General features: G+C 46.5%; 1 protein-coding gene across 1 annotated transcript in view; it reads left to right on the top strand.

Moving 5' to 3' along the window:
* The window catches only part of NPSR1 (neuropeptide S receptor 1), an 81,927-nt gene that overhangs the window by 19,759 nt on the left and 44,170 nt on the right, over positions 1-17,998 (top strand).

Raw genomic sequence — 17,998 nt, 5'->3', positions numbered from 1 at the left:
AATGAAATCAAACCATGACAATGAAAAGTGCACATATGGTCCACACCTGTGTCTAAAGAGCACACTTTCGTGGCCCTCGGAATGACTGGATTGCAAGTATTTAAAAAAAAATATTCCAGTGAGAATAGAACCAGAACCCATAACAAATTCTTCCCAATAATCCCTTCTGCAAAATGATACAAGTTGAACTTTGAGCTATATTTATCACCATCTGCAGCAAATATTTCAAGAACGATAGAACATTTCCAATAAAGAACAACCTCATATGTTCCCCTGCCCAATGAATTTGCATCCTTCCTTAGGATTCTGAGATGCAATTTTTGTTTAAACTGGAAAAGCAACTGCACAGCTTCCTCAGACTCTTACCCCCTCACTTTACAAGTAAATGAATTCCTGCTAACTGGGGAAGTAGTGGGAGCTAGAATCTCTCCTGTACCAGAGCTCTGCGTGGCACAGAAGTGAGTGAAGAATCCAAGAGCTCATTACTTCTCCCTGATTCTGAGGGCATCCATCCTGCATGTGACTTAGAGCAGCCCAGCAGCAGCTCTAAGTTGCACCACTGGCGTAACATTCTTAATGGACCTTATGCCAGTGAAGGACAAATGTAGCGCAGCTCTGCTCCACCATGCCATGCCTCCAGCATTCATCCCGTCTGCCAGTAACCCTTAAGGTTTGGAAATGGGAACCCTTGTACCAGCAGGGAGTTCCCTTTTCTCACTTAGATTAGATAGCTAGATTATATAGCTGAGTGGTGCAAAGGGGCCAGCCCATAACTCTGTAGACAATCTGGGCCAAGGAGCTAAGAAAGCAAATGTTTGTGGTAGTTCCTTGGTACAATACCGACAGATTATTACTGTTGTTAATTTCATATGAGTCATACATAATTAAAGGTTTTGCTTATCACTCTTTTTAAGGATATGCGTCAGCAGCATTTTTCATTAGAAACCCTCTCCTTCCAGGGAGATAAGAGCATGGGCGGCGTGTGACTCCGGCATTTGGGGAGGCTAGGAGCAAGCGCCGGAAGCTCCCTAGAAGTGGGGGGCCATGCCCTTGCTGTGCCCTGAGGCCCTCTCCCCGAGGTCCCACCCCGCTGCCCACCAGGAGTGGAGAGATGCGAGCAGTAGGTGGTTGGGGGCTTCGGAGGAAGGGGAGGAGTGGGGATGGGAAGAGGGGGAGTGAGGGCAGGGTCTTGGGGGATAGAGGCAGTGCAGGAAGAGGAGCAGCAGGCCGACACACCTCTAGCTGGGGAGGCTTAGCCTCCCCTGGCCTCTTATACCTGCACCCCTGGATAAAAGGATACTGCACTTACAGTAGTGCTGAGATCAGCGCTTCATTTGTAATGAAAAAGACGCTGGGGCTATGAACTGCCAAGCCCCGGCACAAATTAAGCACTGGCTGAGATGCCCCAATCAAGGATTAAGACCTGTTGTGCTAGGCATTGTACAAATGAGCAAGAGAGGGAGTTCCTGCCCACAGAGCTCAACCTCCAGGGTTAAGACCACAACAGGTGGAAAAAACAGACAAAGGAGTGGCAGGATGGAAGAGGGAGGATGGGGCAAAAGTCAGTGAAGCATGTTTTGCAAAATCAATTGATAGTCTCTGCTTATTACCTGACTACTCATTGTGGGATAGCAGTGTCTTGTAGGCATCTCGGCAAAGGAACATCTGCAGGAGAGATTTAAAGAAGGAGAAGGTGATGGCCCTCACCTGTAAGGGACAGCACGGGAAGGCTGGTGTTGTTGTCAGAGCAAAGGCAGGCATCAGCACTGTAATACAATATGAAGCCCCATAGGAACACTAGATGAAGGGCTTTAGACAAACTTCCTGTTTGATGCAGCAGAAAAGGAGGAGATAGTGAAAGGATGCAAATAGGTGGGTGACCTGGCTGGAGCAATGAGCCAGGATGATAGTCCCAATGGCAGCATCTTGACTGGACTTAAGGAGGGGAAAATGGAGGAACCAGGGCCTGAGAGGTGGAGATTACAGTAGTTGCGGTACAAGACAAAGGCATGAACAAGAGCTTTGACAGTGTGAAGAGACAAAAGGGTGTATCTTTGGAATGTTGTGGCTGAAAGTTAGGGCATGTCTACATCACAAAATGGAATTGACCTAACTTACTTTGGCATACAGCTGCCATAGTAATTATGTTGCTTGTGCATGTCTACACTTTGCTCCTTGTATCAGCAGTGTGCGTCCTCGCCACGAGTGCTTGCACCTATTGAACTGTCAGTGTGGGGTATTGTGGGATGGCTTCTGAAAGCCAGCAGCAGTCAATGTAAGTAACTCGGTGTCTACACTGACACTGTGTTGACCTAACTACATCAACAAACTCTATGCCTCGTGTGGTGGTAGAATTAAGTCGGTGTAGTGGGTGAGTTTCATTAGTGGGGGTGAAATTTTAGTGTAATTTATTCTATTGCATCCTGTTCTCTTTATATTTGTTATAAAAACACAGGGCATGATTCTGCTCTCATAAATCAGGAGTACCTCTATTGAAATCAACACATTTACACCAGGGTAAAACTAAGGTGAGGAGTGAATGAGGACTACAGTCTAATTACATTATAAAAATATTTTACAGTTTTACTTCCTCTAGAATCTGACTAGCAATATATTGTGCAGGTAGCGTTAAAATTAAGACTTGTATCCTAAGAGAAAATCCAGAATTCACATGGCAAAGCAGTTTTTAAATATTAGCATTTACTTGTAACTGGACTGTAGATGTTAAATCTTGGGCAGTACAATGAGAATGTAGTTTGAATGGGGTCCTGTTGATTTGTATCAGAGCAGATGATGAGAAGCAATTGGTAAAGCAGTCTTTGCACAAACTGATACTGAATGTTTTTTCTTTAAAAGCGTTTGCCCAATTTGCAATAGCACAGTCCCAGCAATGAAGCTTTAAAGTGTTAATGAATTACAGTTTTCAGAGTACCAGTCGTGTTAGTCTGTATTCGCAAAAAAAAAAGGAGGACTTGTGGCACCTTAGAGACTAACAAATTTATTTGAGCATAAGCTTTCGTGAGCTACAGCTCACTTCATCGGATGCATTCAGTGGAAAATACAGTGGGGAGATTTATATACACACAGAGAACATGAAACAATGGGTTTTATCATACACACAGTAAGAGTGATCACTTAAGATGAGCTATTACCAGCAGGAACGGGAGGGAGGGGGGGAGGAGGAAAACCTTTTGTGGTTTTTTGTAGAGGTTCGTTCACCTGCGCATCTACCAATGTGATATATGCCATCATGTGCCAGCAATGCCCCTCTGCCATGTACATTGGTCAAACTGGACAATCTCTACGTAAAAGAATAAATGGACACAAATCAGACATCAAGAATTATAACATTCAAAAACCAATCGGAGAACACTTCAGTCTCTCCGGTCACACGATTACAGACTTGAGAGTGGCTATCCTTCAACAAAAAAACTTCAAAAACAGACTCCAGCGAGAGACTGCTGAATTGGAATTAATTTGCAAACTGGATAATTTAGGCTTGAATAGAGACTGGGAGTAGATGGGTCATTACACAAAGTAAAACTATTTCCCCATGTTATTTCTCCCCTCCCCCACCCCCCACTGTTCCTCAGACATTCTTGTTAACTGCTGGAAATGGCCCACCTTAATTATCACCACAAAAGGTTTTCTTCCTTCCCCTCCCCTTCCTGCTGGTAATAGCTCATCTTAAATGATCACTCTCCTTACAGTGTGTATGATAAAACCCATTGTTTCATGTTCTCTGTGTGTATATAAATCTCCCCACTGTATTTTCCACTGAATGCATCCAATGAAGTGAGCTGTAACTCACGAAAGCTTATGCTCAAATAAATTTGTTACTCTCTAAGGTGCCACAAGTACTCCTTTTCTTTTTAATGAATTACAGTGTTTCTCAAGAATAATTATTCCATGAATTTAGATTAGTTTACCAAATAAGAGCTCTTGGGAGCTGTTTTCTTATACCGCTGCTCTGACAGTTGACGAATGTGTCTCTTTGTATCAATAGCAGAGCTGGACAAATGATGCTATTTGTCAGATAAATTATTCATCTAATTTTCCATCATCTGACCAACTCTATAACATAGCTGACAAATAGCACATTATTTATGTGTCATTCACCCAGCTCTAAATACTATTGATAACAGAACCTATTAAGGTTCACTTAAGTGTCCAAAAATTCAGAAGCTTATACAAAATCTCAGCTATATTATTCAAAACTTACTCCTGGAAAGCTGAACCGGAAACACTGCTTTATTGTGATGTTTTTTGCTTTGTGTGGAGTCAGAAATACTATCATAAGAGCTTTAAGAACTTCTGTTTTCATAGGTCTCAGTTCAGAAAGGCATTTCAGCATATGCCTAACTTTGAGCATAGGGTATGTCCATACCGCATTTACTGGCTGTGATTGCAGCTTCATGTAGTGTATGTCTACACTACGAAATTAGGTCGAATTTATAGAAGTCAGTTTTTTAGAAATCGTTTTTATATAGTCAATTGTGTGTGTTCCCACACAAAATGCTCTAAGTGCATTAAGTGCATTAACTCGGCCGAGTGCTTCCACAGTACCAAGGCCAGCGTCGACTTCCGGAGTGTTGCACTGTGGGTAGCTATCCCACAGTTCCCGCAGTCTCCGCTGCCCATTAAGTGCATTAAGTCAGCGAAGTGTGTCCACAGTACCGTGGCTAGCGTCGACTTTTGGAGCATTGCACTGTGGGTAGCTATCCCACAGTTCCCACAGTCTCCGCTGCCCATTGGAATTCTTGATTGAGATCCCAATGCCTGATGGGGCAAAAAACATTGTCGCGGGTGGTTCTGGTTATATATCATCAGGCCCTGCCTCCCTCTGTGAAAGCAACGGCAGACAATTGTTTCGTGCCTTTTTTCCTGAGTTACCTGTGCAGACACCATACCACGGCAAGCATGGAGCCCACTCAGCTCACTGTCACCGTATGTCTCCTGGGTGCTTGCAGACGCAGTACTGCATTGCTATATAGCAGCAGCAGCAACCCATTGCCTTGTGGCAGCAGATGGTGCAATAGGCTTGAAAACTATCCTCATCGTGTCTGAGGTGCTCCTGACTGCCTCGGTAAGGTCGCCAGGAGCACCTGGGTAGATATAGGCGCAGGGCCTAAATTAGGAGTGACTCGACCATGTCATTCTCTTTAGTCCTGCAGGCAGTCCTATTGTACCATCTTCTGCCGAGCAGCCAGGAGATGTGGATGGCTTGCAGGTCTGCTGCCAGCCAAAGATGTAAAAGATAGATGGAGTGGATCAAAACAAGAAATAGACCAGATTTGTTTTGTATTTATTTGCTCCCCCCTCCCTCCCTCCCTCTGTGAAATCAACGGCCGACAATTGTTTTGGTGAGGTCTGTCAGGGGCAACTTGAAAACTTTAATGGAGATTCAGTCCTGCTTGAAATACCAGAAGGAGAGACGGCTTACTGGGTTGAGCGTTTGCCTGCTAAACCCAGGGTTTTGAGTTCAATTCTTGAGGGGGCCATTCTGTGTGACAGTTTTTGATTCTCCTTGATGTAAAGCCACCCCCTTTGTTGATTTTAATTCCCTGTAAGCCATGTCGTCAGTCGCCCCTCCCTCTGTCAGAGCAACGGCAGACAATCGTTCCGCGCCTTTTCTCTGTGCAGACGCCATATCACAGCAAGCATGGAGCCCGCTCAGATCACTTTGGCAATTAGGAGCACATTAAACACCACGTGCATTATCCAGCAGTATATGCAGCACCAGAACCTGGCAAAGCAAAACGGGGTGAGTAGGCAACAACAGCACAGTGACGAGAGTGAAGAGGACATGGACACAGACTTCTCTCAAAGCAAGGGCCCTGCCAATGTGGGCATCATGGTGCTAATGGGGCAGGTTTATGCGGTGGAATGCCGATTCTGGGCCCGGGAAACAAACACAGACTGTGGAGACCGCATAGTGTTGCAGGTCTGGGACAATTCCCAGTGGCTGCGAAACTTTCGCATGCGTAAGGGCACTTTCATGGAACTTTGTGACTTGCTTTCCCCTGCCCTGAGGCGCAAGAATACCAAGACGAGAGTAGCCCTCACAGTTGAGAAGCGAGTGGCAATAGCCCTGTGGAAGCTTGCAATGCCAGACAGCTACTGGTCAGTTGGGAATCAATTTAGAGTGGGCAAATCTACTGGGGGGGCTGCTGTAATGCAAGTAGCCAAAGCAATCAAAAATCTGCTGATATCAAGGGTAGTGACCCTGGGAAATGTGCAGGTCATAGTGGATGGCTTTGCTGCAATGGGATTCCCTAACTATGGTGGGGCCATAGACGGAACCCATATCCCTATCTTGGCACCGGAGCACCAAGCCGACAAGTACATAAACCACAAGGGATACTTTTCAATAGTGCTGCAAGCACTGGTGGATCACAAGGGACGTTTCACCAACATCAACGTGGGATGGCCGGGAAAGGTACATGACGCTCGCATCTTCAGGAACTCTGGTCTGTTTCAAAAGCTGCAGGAAGGGACTTTCTTCCCAGACCAGAAAATAACCATTGGGGATGTTGAAATGCCTATGGGTATCCTTGGGGACCTAGCCTACCCCTTAATGCCATGGCTCATGAAGCCATACACAGGCACCCTGGACAGTAGCCAGGAGCTGTTCAACTATAGGCTGAGCAAGTGCAAAATGGTGGTAGAATGTGCATTTGGATGTTTAAAAGTGCGCTGGTGCAGTTTACTGACTTGGTTAGATCTCAGTGAAACCAATATTCCCACTGTTATTACTGCTTGCTGTGCGCTCCACAATATCTGTGAGAGTAAGGGGGAGACGTTTATGGTGGGGTGGGAGGTTGAGGCAAATCGCCTGGCCGCTGGTTACGCGGTGCCAGACACCAGGGCAGCTAGAAGAGCACAGGAGGGCGCGGTACGCTTCAGAGAAGCTTTGAAAACCAGTTTCATGACTGGCCAAGCTATGGTGTGAAAGTTCTGTTTGTTTCTCCTTGATGAAACTCCCTGCCCCTTGGTTCACTCTACTTCCCTGTAAGCTAATCACCCTCCCCACCTCCCTTCGATCACCGCTTGCAGAGGCAATAAAATCATTGTTGCTTCACATTCATGCATTCTTTATTAATTCATCACACAAATAGAGGGATAACTGCCAAGATAGCCTGGGAGGGGTGGTGGAGGAGGGAAGGACAAGGTCACACAGCACTTTAAAAGTTTAAAACTTATTGAATGCCAGCCTTCTGTTGCTTGGGCAATCCTCTGGGGTGGAGTGGCTGGGTGGCCGGAGGCCACCCCACCGCGTTCTTGGGCTCTGGGTGAGGAGGCTATGGAACTTGTGGAGGAGAGTGGTTGATTACACAGGGGCTGTAGCGGCGGTCTGTGCTCCAGCTGCCTTTTCTGCAGCTCAACCAAATGCTGGAGCATATTAGCTTGATCCTCCAGCAGCCTCATCATTGAATCCTGCCTCCTCTCATCACGCTGCCGCCACCTTGCAGCTTCAGCCCTCTCCTCAGCCCGCCACCTCTCCTCCTGGTCATTTTGTACTTTCCTGCACTCTGACATGGTCTGTCTCCACGCATTCGTCTGTGGTCTATCAGTGTGGGAGGACAGCATGAGCTCAGAACATTTCATCGTGAGTGTGTTTTTTTCGCCTTCTAATCTTCACTAGCCTCTGGGAAGGAGAAGATCCTGTGATCCTTGAAAGACATGCAGCTGGTGGAGAAAAAAAAAGGGACAGTAGTATTTAAAAAGACACATTTTATAGAACAATGGGTACACTCTTTCACGGTAAACCTTGCTGTTAACATTACATACATAGCACATGTGCTTTCGTGCCAAGGTCGCATTTTGCCTCCCCCCACCATGTGGCTAGTCCCTCCCCCTTCCTCATGTCTAACAGTGGGGAACATTTCTGTTCAGCCAGAGGCAAACAGCCCAGCAGGAATGGGCACCTCTGAATGTCCCCTTAAGAAAAGCACCCTATTTCAACCAGGTGACCATGAATGATATCACTCTCCTGAGGATAACACAGAGAGATAAAGAACGGATGTTGTTTGAACACCAGCAAACATACACTGCAATGCTTTGTTCTACAATGATTCCCGAGTATGTGCTACTGGCCTGGAGTGGTAAAGTGTCCTACCATGGTGGACGGAATAAGGCTGCCCTCCCCAGAAACCTTTTGCAAAGGCTTTGGGAATACATCCAGGAAAGCAGCAAATGCCAGGGCAAATTAATCATTAAACATGCTTGATTTTAAACCATGTATAGTTTTTTAAAAGGTACACTCAACAGAGGTCCCTTCTCCACCTGGCGGGTCCGGAAGGCAGTTCTGATAGCACGGATTCCTCTCCCCATACAGCAATCAGAGCCCGTACCTCCCGTTTTGTCCATGCTGGAGCTCTTTTGTGATTCTGGGTCTATCATGGTCACCTCTGCTGATGAGCTCTGCACTCACCTGCAGCTTGCCATGATGGCCAAACAGGAAATTGAAATTCAAAAGTTCGTGGGCCTTTATGCACTGGCCAGTGCATCTGAGTTGAGAGTGATGTCCAGAGTGGTCATAATGGAGCACTCTGGGATAGGTCCCAGAGGCCAATACCATCTAATTGCGTCCACAGTACCCCAAATTCGACCCAGCAAGGCCGATTTCAGTGCTAATCCCCTTGTGGGGGGGGTGGAGTAAGGAAATCGATTTTAAGAGCCCTTTAAGTCGAAAAAAAGGCTTCGTCGTCTGGACAGGTACAGGGTTACATCAATTTAACGCTGCTAAATTTGACCTCAACTCCTAGTGTAGACCAGGGCGTAGACTTGCCAAGGCTAGCTTTAATCTAGCTAGCTGTGGTACCAGTGCAGGCTGTACAAGCCCACCCTGAAGCCCGGGTAATTACTCAGGTGTCTAGCCTGCACTGAAGCACGTGCTGCTGCAGCTTCACCGCTCCAGTACCTGAGCTAGCTTGGGTATGTCTACACATGCTGCAATTACACCCTGTGATTGCAGTGTAGATAACCAGAGTCTCATTGACTTCAATGGAGCTACTTGCATGCTAGCTTGCTTCCTGAAAATCAGAGCCATGACCAAATACAAATACAGAATCAGGAACATAGATTTACTACTTCTCCTGAACTGCACCATACAAGTTTCATTTTGTCGGTGACAAGAGTTATAAAAATATTTAGCTACGAAAGATAGTGAAACTCAGTGGCCATGTTGTATCAATGAAATAATTCTGCATTAAATTCCATCATAATTACTATAAAATAAGAGTTAACATTCAGGTCTCAGGTGTGAGTCTCCCTTTACCAAATGTGATATTATTGGGATCATTCTTCTAATCAGAAATTTAGTTCAAATCTTTGAAATCTTTGGCACTCACCAGCTGCCTGCTCACCAGCGGTGGTGGGTGCAGAGGGGGTCCAGTGGCTGACAATGGGGATGGGTGTGCAAGGCTGGTGGTGGAGTGAAGACAGGGCCGGATTAACCTTTTGTGGGCCTGGCGCCAAACATATTTGTGGGCCCCTATGGCGGCACTGGAGCATGGTGCGGGGAGGTCAGTCCCCAGAGCGAGGGGCCAACCAGAGGCAAGGCGTGACAGGGGCGGCCCTGCTCTGCCCAATGCGAGGGCACTAGTTACAAACCAGCAGTTGCCAGACGGGGCCCCTTAGGTGGTGGAAAGCAGAGACTGGGGTCGCGCCGGGGGCAGAGAGGAGCCCTCAGCCAGCCGGCGGGCAGGCCGAGAGGAGCAAATGTTGGGTGGGGGGAGCCAGCGGGGTCTCGGGGTACAGTGCAAGCGCAGCAGGCCGGGGCCCCTTCTGAGCATGGACCCGGCTCCATGGAGCCACTGTAAATCCAACACGGGGTGAAGATGCAGTGTGCAGGGCCGGCCACTCCCCCTGCTGGTCCATCAGCGCAGCCCCCACTGCATGCCAGCTCTCAGTCAACAGGGCCCCCGCCCCCCACAGTCCCATTGCTGGCTGGTACTGGCTGCGAGCTGCATTGTTAGGCAGGTGCAGCTGGTTACGTGTCACCTCTGCTGCCCACCCATCAACCCTTTATGTGCTCTCCCCTTGCTGTCTTCTCCCTGCTTAGCTCCTTCCCCCCCCCCACAAACCCTGTTGCTCCTCCATATGCCCTCTCAGAGGGGAGTGTCCCACTCCCAGCTCTGTGCGGAGAACCAGTCCCTGGACGGCAGGCTCCTTCCTTCCCCCACTGGCTCTGGCTGGGCCTGCGCCCCAGGAAAGCCCAAGACCCTCCAGCCCGGGGCGCTGCACAGCCCTGGCAGGGGGAAGCTTCTCTGCAGCTCAGCTAAGCTCTGGAGTGGTGGGAGATTTCCAGCCTGCTCACGCCCTGGAACCTACAGGCTCCACAGCAGCCCCACGGGCAAGGGCTTGGCACCCTCTTCACCCCAGGAACTGGGGGGCTGTGCCATCGCCTAGGCACTCTCCCCTGCTGAGTCTCTGGCCGGGTTGGCTGAAGCCCCTGCAGTCAGGAGCCCTGGTGCACAATGCGGCCTTAACCCCTTCCTGCCTGCACTGTCGCCGGGGGACAGGAAGCAGCTGGGTTATGTCGGTAGTCAGCAGCAGCCTGGAAGGATTAGCTGCCTTTCGACACTGTGCGAGCAGGAAGGCTCAAGCTGCTTCCAGCCACAGGGGAGCGGAGGGTGGGGGAAAGAAGAAGATGAGTTCTGCAAAGACACAGGCCAGGTCATCACTCCCCCCTTGTGGCTGAAAGCAGCTCTGGTCCCTTCCCTCCTGCACAGTGCAAAAAGGCTGCTGGCTGGCCCCATGCTGATGTGAACCCTGGCAGAAATCTGGGGAGAGGGGGCATGTGACCCTGCATGTCCCCACAGTGTTGCCTCGGGAAGACACGGCATCAGGTATCCAGAGAGGTGGATCCGTCCTGGGGGCCCAGCCAGGCATGGAGGGCGGAGAGTGCCTGGCAGGGAGGGTCGGGTCAATCGATCACATCCCCCCCCCCGTGTCAGAGAGGTTTACGAGAATGTGTGTGTCACCTCTCCCCCTCTGAACCATAAAGCCTTAAAGATAAGAAGGAAAATAAAAAAGAATCCAATGGGGCTCAGTCAAATTGAACATTTGTACTGCATGCTTCTGATGGATTTCTGTTGAACTTGCTTGAATACGAGTAATTTTCCCAGGTGTCCCATATTCAGCATAGGGAAATATGGTCACCGTATATACTGGGATGGGCAAATCTTTTGGCCTGGTGGCCACATCTGGGTATGGAAATTGTATGGCACTCCATGAATGCTCACAAAATTGGGAGTTGGGGTGCGGGAGGGTGTGAGGGCTTCAGGTAGGGTGGGTGGGCTCTGGGGTAGGGCCAGAAATAAAGTGTTCAAGATGCGGGAAAGGGCTTCAGACTGAGGCAGGGGGTTGGGGGATGTGTGTGTGGGGGGGGGGGGTGAGGGCTCCGGTTGAGGGTGCAGGCTCTGCAGTGGGGTTGGGGATGAGGGGTTAGGGGTGCAGAAGGGTGCTCTGGGCTGGGACCAAGCGGTTCAGAGGGTGGGAGTGGAATCAGGGTTCACAAGTTCAGAGCAAACAATTTCAAAGTTAGAAAGCAAAATTTACATATTTTATTATAGCAGGGAACACTGACATTACAAATGAGATTAACACATGCAGCAATTTACAAGCATTCCGTAGAGTCTAAACCCTAAATACATTCTTACAAGACTAATACCTGTTTTGAGCAAAACCAACAGACAGATGAACTGGTCTGATCACCAGCTATGAGTTTGTCAGTTTTTAGCCAATGCCTGTAGCCTGGGCAACAGCTGGTGTCTAGCCTGCCAGCATCTCTCCCCTGAACATCTGATTGGGAAAGAATGAATGCATGAATAACCCCTTGTCCCCCAAAACAATTATGTTGGTTTGGATCCCAAAGTGTTGTTACTGAAAGCCACTAAAACTTTCTGAAAGACACTAACTATGATCTTGGCGTTGAAGAGGTATTAGCAGCAAGTCTCATTGCGCCTTCTCAATCAGAATCTCATTTGACTTGCCAAGTGCACACCATGAGCCTCAAACTTAGCCTTTGAGGCTCATAGTGTGCAAAAGTAAGTCATCCAGTATTAATTAATTAAGGAACAACTGCACTGGGTATATATTATAATTTCCCTGAAGTATCCTCTCAAATGCTGCCAAAAACACACTTCTGTGAAACACAGGAGTCATTACCAGGAAAAAGAGTAATTGGGAAACTTTGTAGTACACAGAAGTACGTCTGCACAGAGGCCCACACTAAAGAACTGACAACAGATGGGAGATGCATGCATCTGGCACTGAAGAGGTCACAAGGACTCTAGGGCCTGGAGTCTCATCAATCCACAGCAGACAGCAAGCCACGTGCTAGGTGGCTGCACACAGCTTTAAGTATATGTGTCCAAGTGACAGAAAAGCTGGGTCCATCAGGAAGAGGCACTTACAACAATGTGTGGGTTACAGTAGGAGCCTCCGTGCAGAGTGAGGGTGGGACCTGGGGGGGGAGGGGTGGAGCACCCCCAGGGAAATCAGGAAGTCAGTGCTTATGATGGGAAAGCTGCTTGAAATGACCAAGAAAGCAGTTTGTACTAATTACATTTCATAAACGGGTTGGCAATGTAAGTTACATCATTAAAAGGAAACACAGAAGTACGCCCCATGGCAAGGCAAGATGGATTCTTGTTCTATTTTCTAGACCCAGGAGAACATTGTTCAGGAACAGCTTGAACCACATATCAATACTTCTGAATTTAGAGCAGGAAGGCAGCAAACTGTACTACTGAGAGGAAATTATATGCTTCAGATGTTAATGGAGAGATACTTGTTATTTTGGGAAATAAGGGCATTGCAAAAGACCCTGTATAAATGTATGAGCACAGATCTTCTGAGAATATAAGGAAGTGTAACATTAACAGTTACAATGGTGTTTCTTCTTTCTCTAAGACACGTTACATAGATGTTTCTGCAGATCCAGGTTGTAGATGGTTCTGCTTCTGAAAGCCCTGTGATGTTAAGATACTTGACTAGACACAGACTTGCTGGATCACTGGTCAGCCGAAGGACAATATTTTCAAATGTGGGTGCTGGAACTAGGCACCAAAATAAAGGTCCAGATTTCTTTCAGTGTGGGGAGCATCTACAGCTTGTTTTCATTTTAGTGGAAAATGTTATATCAAACCGGATGTTTGGCATTTTTAAAAGGTACCTAAATAAACACACAGTGGGCTATAAAAGGAAAACTCTTTAAAATGCAGGAGCTCAGATGATTCTCCACTGCCTTGCACCTTTCATAGTCATTTATGTATGTGCAAAGTGAATGCAGTGTGCATTTGATGGCACTGTACACCTCCTTTGTACAACACAAGGAGCAAAGCAGCAGAGAATCAGGACAAATATAGTTCCCTGCTTTCTCTATGTTCATGTAAACAGAATGAGGTCTTACCAGCCTAACCATTTTTCAACAGGTTTTTTGCCTCAGTTTTATTTAAATATATATTTAAGTTCCGTGTTTCTGTTTTTTAAATAATGAGTTTCAGAGACTAGTGGAGAATATAATTTGCTGCCTCTGGCATGTCTAAGACTTTTCCCTCTAAATTAGTCTGCTATCGAAGCTGGCTAACCAGCTCCTGCTCTGGTTGTTTGAGGCTGATTTATTCTGTAGTAAAAGCAGAGTGATTTTTGAGTAACATCCAGGCTATTTTTAAATACTCAACCTGTCCTACACTAGGCTCTAATCAATACTGGTAGATCTCACCTTCATAGCGAAGTGCAGGAGAGAGATGATGTTTGGCTGCTTATCGCTATACAAACCCACTCAATTTTCAAGCTTTTATTCTCTGTGCCTTATTTCAGAACAAATCTGCTAGGGAGGCAGGGGATTATGTTTGTATGCGAGAAACAGATAACCTTGGATCAGCTAGTGATGGCTGGATTCATGAGTGACCTCCTTAAAATCAGAGGGCATTCACTCAGGAAGTCGCTGTCTTTTTTGGATCTGAGCCCAAACTCTGTGCCAAATCCTGAGGAGGTCCTTACTCAGTCGTGAGTTAGAAGCACTTTTACTTAAAATGTGTCACTTTCTGGAAGGGAGAACAGAGCTCATGGAAAATCTGCCAAAGTGGTTGGGAATTGCTGACAGAGTAGCCAAAGTGGGTAGTGCAGGTTGGGAAGCAGGCATAGCTATAAGATGCACTGATTCAGAGTATTCCCTGAGCGATTTACACCAGTGGGGAGCTTATGGAACCATAGCTACCCCTTCTAATGCTGACTGCAGTAACTCAAGAGCGTGAGGTACCAACCTCAGGACAGACTGTTAGGAAGCAGGGCACAAATCTCAAAGTGATCGTGAGTTCTGTACTCAGATTTCATCTACCAATTATCAAGTGTAAACTCCTCAGGAATTATAGCAACCTTGACATCAAGTCAGACAGTCCCCTGGACTACACCATCTATCTCGCCACCCATGGGAGCATACTTTTGTGGTAGATGGTCCCTTACACCCAGAATCACAGCAATATTCAGGTTACTCCCAGTCCCAAAGGACCAGTCACTTACCCCAGGTCAGTTGCAACTTAGATCTTGCACTAAAAACAATACTTGTAACCAATCCTGTAATAAACTAATAAATCTTCATTAAATAGGAAAAGGAAACAAGAGAATTATTTACCAGGTTAAATCAGATAAACATACACAAACAAATGAGTTACAATCTTAAGTTTCAAAAGGTAATAGAATCTTCTATAGAGCTTGCTTATGATATGTCCTTTAGGCCGGGCTACCCAAGGGTAAATGCAGCTAGGGATCCCTTGCTTTTGCCTAGAAAACATGTCCCCCCCTTCCCCTCGCCCAGAGTCCAAGCAACATAGAGATAATCAGTTCCTACTTGTTAGGGATTTTTATCCTCCCTCCTGCCTTGTGCTCTGAGCTGAAAGGAGGAACCCACTTGCCGGACTCATCTTCGAGGGAGGAGGATAGCAGAACAACAACAGTCTTTGGTCTCCTTTAACATCCCACAATAGTCTGTGTGGTGTCAATAGACCCTTTCCTGCTGGAAAGGATGTAACACCTTCTGCTGAAGATCAACACTTCACATTAATTCATGCCTCTCTCCTGTCTGGTGGTTTACACAGACGCAGAGTCTCACAATACAACTGCTCAAATATTACCTTACAATTTGGGATACAGATGTTATAACTGAGATTAATGCACGCAGCAGCTCACAAGCACTCAAGAAAGTCTAAACACATTTTATCATTCTAAGACCTATTTTAACAATACTAAACACACAGGTGAACCAGACTGATTCCAGCTACATATTTCTCAGTGTTCAATTGAGACATGGGGACTTTGGCATGAGCTGGTACCTGGTCTAACTTTGTCACATAGTAAAACATTATGCATAGTAATGGAGCTCCTTATTAAGCATCTGGTACACTCTGGGATGTACATGGGACAAAATGCCCTGTGTTTAATGTTACATAGCTATGTAGGTAAGAGGAGGAAGGGAACCTCCCCAAAATCATTTTCTCATTTTAAACAGAGACAGGCCTGAGCTACACAGTTTGGATCTGAAGTTCAGCAAAGTTCTGAGGTGTTCAGAACAGGGATCTTGCAATACTTCTCCAATTCCAGAGGTGATATGATACAGTGACACCAGGTTACAGACCAATGCCTCCACTACACATGTGGGGAAGTCTTTTTGCAGTTTACATGCAAGCTTGGATGGCTGCATCTCTGCTTTATACCTTATTTTATCATGTTTATTATGGTAGTGCTTAAGAACGAACCAAGATCAGGGCCCCATGATCCTAGGCGTTGTACAGAGTAGTAGACAAGCCAAGCAATCATTGGGATGGTAGCAAACGTCATGTTGGTTCCACACCTGCAGTTCAAATGCTGAATTAGAACTCATCTGAAATTTGGATGCAGATTTACCTGAGGTTCTACAAAGCATGAAGTGAGCTGTAGCTCACGAAAGCTTATGCTCTAATAAATTTGTTAGTCTCTAAGGTGCCCCAAGTCCTCCTTTTCTTTTTGCGAATACAGACTAACACGGCTGCTACTCTGAAACCTACAAAGCATGAATAATCCTGCCACAGGTTCCAGGCAGAGAAAAGTCTCCTAGCGATGGTGAAAAGAAGAAAGTCTGTCAGAGGGTGTAAGGAAAGCAACCCCAATCCCCGCTCTGTTTGAGTGAGGCTAGTGCAGCTCATAAACTGGGCTGTGCTGACCAGAGACGGAGTGTAGACAGAGTGACTTGGGGATGCACTGAATCAGAGCAAACTCTGCCAACTAAACCTGTGCTCCCTCAACAGAAGCATCAACAGAGGGCAGATGGTGGTGATCCCAGCACCGTCCCTCCCACAGGGTGAACCTATGCCTAGAATAACAGGTTTCAGAGTAGCAGCCGTGTTAGTCTGTATTTGCAAAAAAGAAAAGGAGTGCTTGTGGCACCTTAGAGACTAACAAATTTATTTGAGCATAAGCTTTTGTGAGCTACAGCTCACTTCAGCGGTTGCATCCGATGAAGTGAGCTGTAGCTCACGAAAGCTTATGCTCAAATAAATTTATTAGTCTCTAAGGTGCCACAAGCACTCCTTTTCTTTTATGCCTAGAATATGGTTTTCACCTATTGTGACCACTTTGTATTAATCCAGCCCATAGACTGAGTCCCAGTTAACCCCAGATTTAACAATATCCAACAAGTCACTGCGTAAATATTTCTGAATAAATTGTTCCCTCATGCTTCTTTTATTAGAAAAAACGTTTTTCTAGCTTTACCCACCATTGATCACATAAAAGCCAATCCTCACAGGAAAGTGGCTGGTGCATGAGAGTCCTTTTTATAACATTGCTTAACATGTTAGAACATGTACAGTGCATTTCCCAATCTATCTTTGCTTTGTTTTTAAACATACTCGTACAGTAAACAGCTTCTTTGAAATCCATTTTCTTCTCATTTTCAGGGGGATCTGTGTTTGAAAGAGGGAAGACACTGATCATTTTCTTCGTCTTTGCCGCATGAGTGACTTTGTGTTCAGTAGCCTTTTTGTCTGAAAAAAATCCCAGTGTTGCAAACCCCGATATAGCGCTATTACTGTTAGCCGTAGTGGGAATACACTAGAGTCAGGGTACAGCCTCTACTGTACAGGGTACAGACTCTACCCCCAAAACTGTAACTACGGTGTTGTCAAAACTGGCCCAGAGCTGGGCTATGTGACAAAACCTAAAACATATGGTTACTGAGCATGAGCAACGCAGTCTAATATTAGCAGCCTGTAGCCTTGATCTAACATATCACTTATATTCATAAGCTGACTGTAGCTAACAGTCATTCTAATCCTTTATCTTAAATCAAAGAGCAAACTACTTCCTCTCTGGTAGCGTAGGCCAGCCACCACAAGATAGGGAGAGAGCATGGAGTGGGTATGGGATACATACTGCTCCTGTTCCCAAGCTGCAAAGGTCTGTCCAGCTCTGATTCCCCCCACAGGTCATTGTTTATAATTCTGCACCCTTGAGTGGGTCATTGTCAGCAAGGCTTGAACCTCAGTCCTAAGGATCTTATAGCATAAGCCTCTATTGCCAGAGCTAAAGCAGCACCATGCTCTAGATCCATCAAGGGGACTTATGACACACACACACTCTGTGTTACCACTCCTACATTTTAGGAGTCCAGCTTTCCCATGCAATGCTTGGGGAAAATTTAAGCACCTAAGAAAGGGATTTATAGAAACCATCAAGCTGAGCAGGAAGCTACCTGAGCTAGCCAGAAGGAATTGTCAAGGAGAGATACTTGGTCAAAATCTCGCCATGCTGCCCTCCTCCCCCAAGCTGTCTCTGCTCAGGATTCACAGCCATGAGCCCTCTCCTGGAATTAGGTGCATAAGCCTAACTCATGAAAAACAAGAAAGAGACACTAGCTTCCCCATTATAGTCAATGACCCAGTGGTTAGGGTACTACCCAGGATGTGCGGGGACCTAGTTTCAAAGCCCTATTCTGGCTGATTTAGAAACAGGG

This window comes from Dermochelys coriacea, chromosome 2 (genome assembly GCF_009764565.3).
Source record: "Dermochelys coriacea isolate rDerCor1 chromosome 2, rDerCor1.pri.v4, whole genome shotgun sequence".
NCBI lineage: Eukaryota > Metazoa > Chordata > Testudines > Dermochelyidae > Dermochelys > Dermochelys coriacea.
Note: the sequence above shows the minus strand (reverse complement) of the source record. Positions and strands in the feature narration are given on the sequence as shown.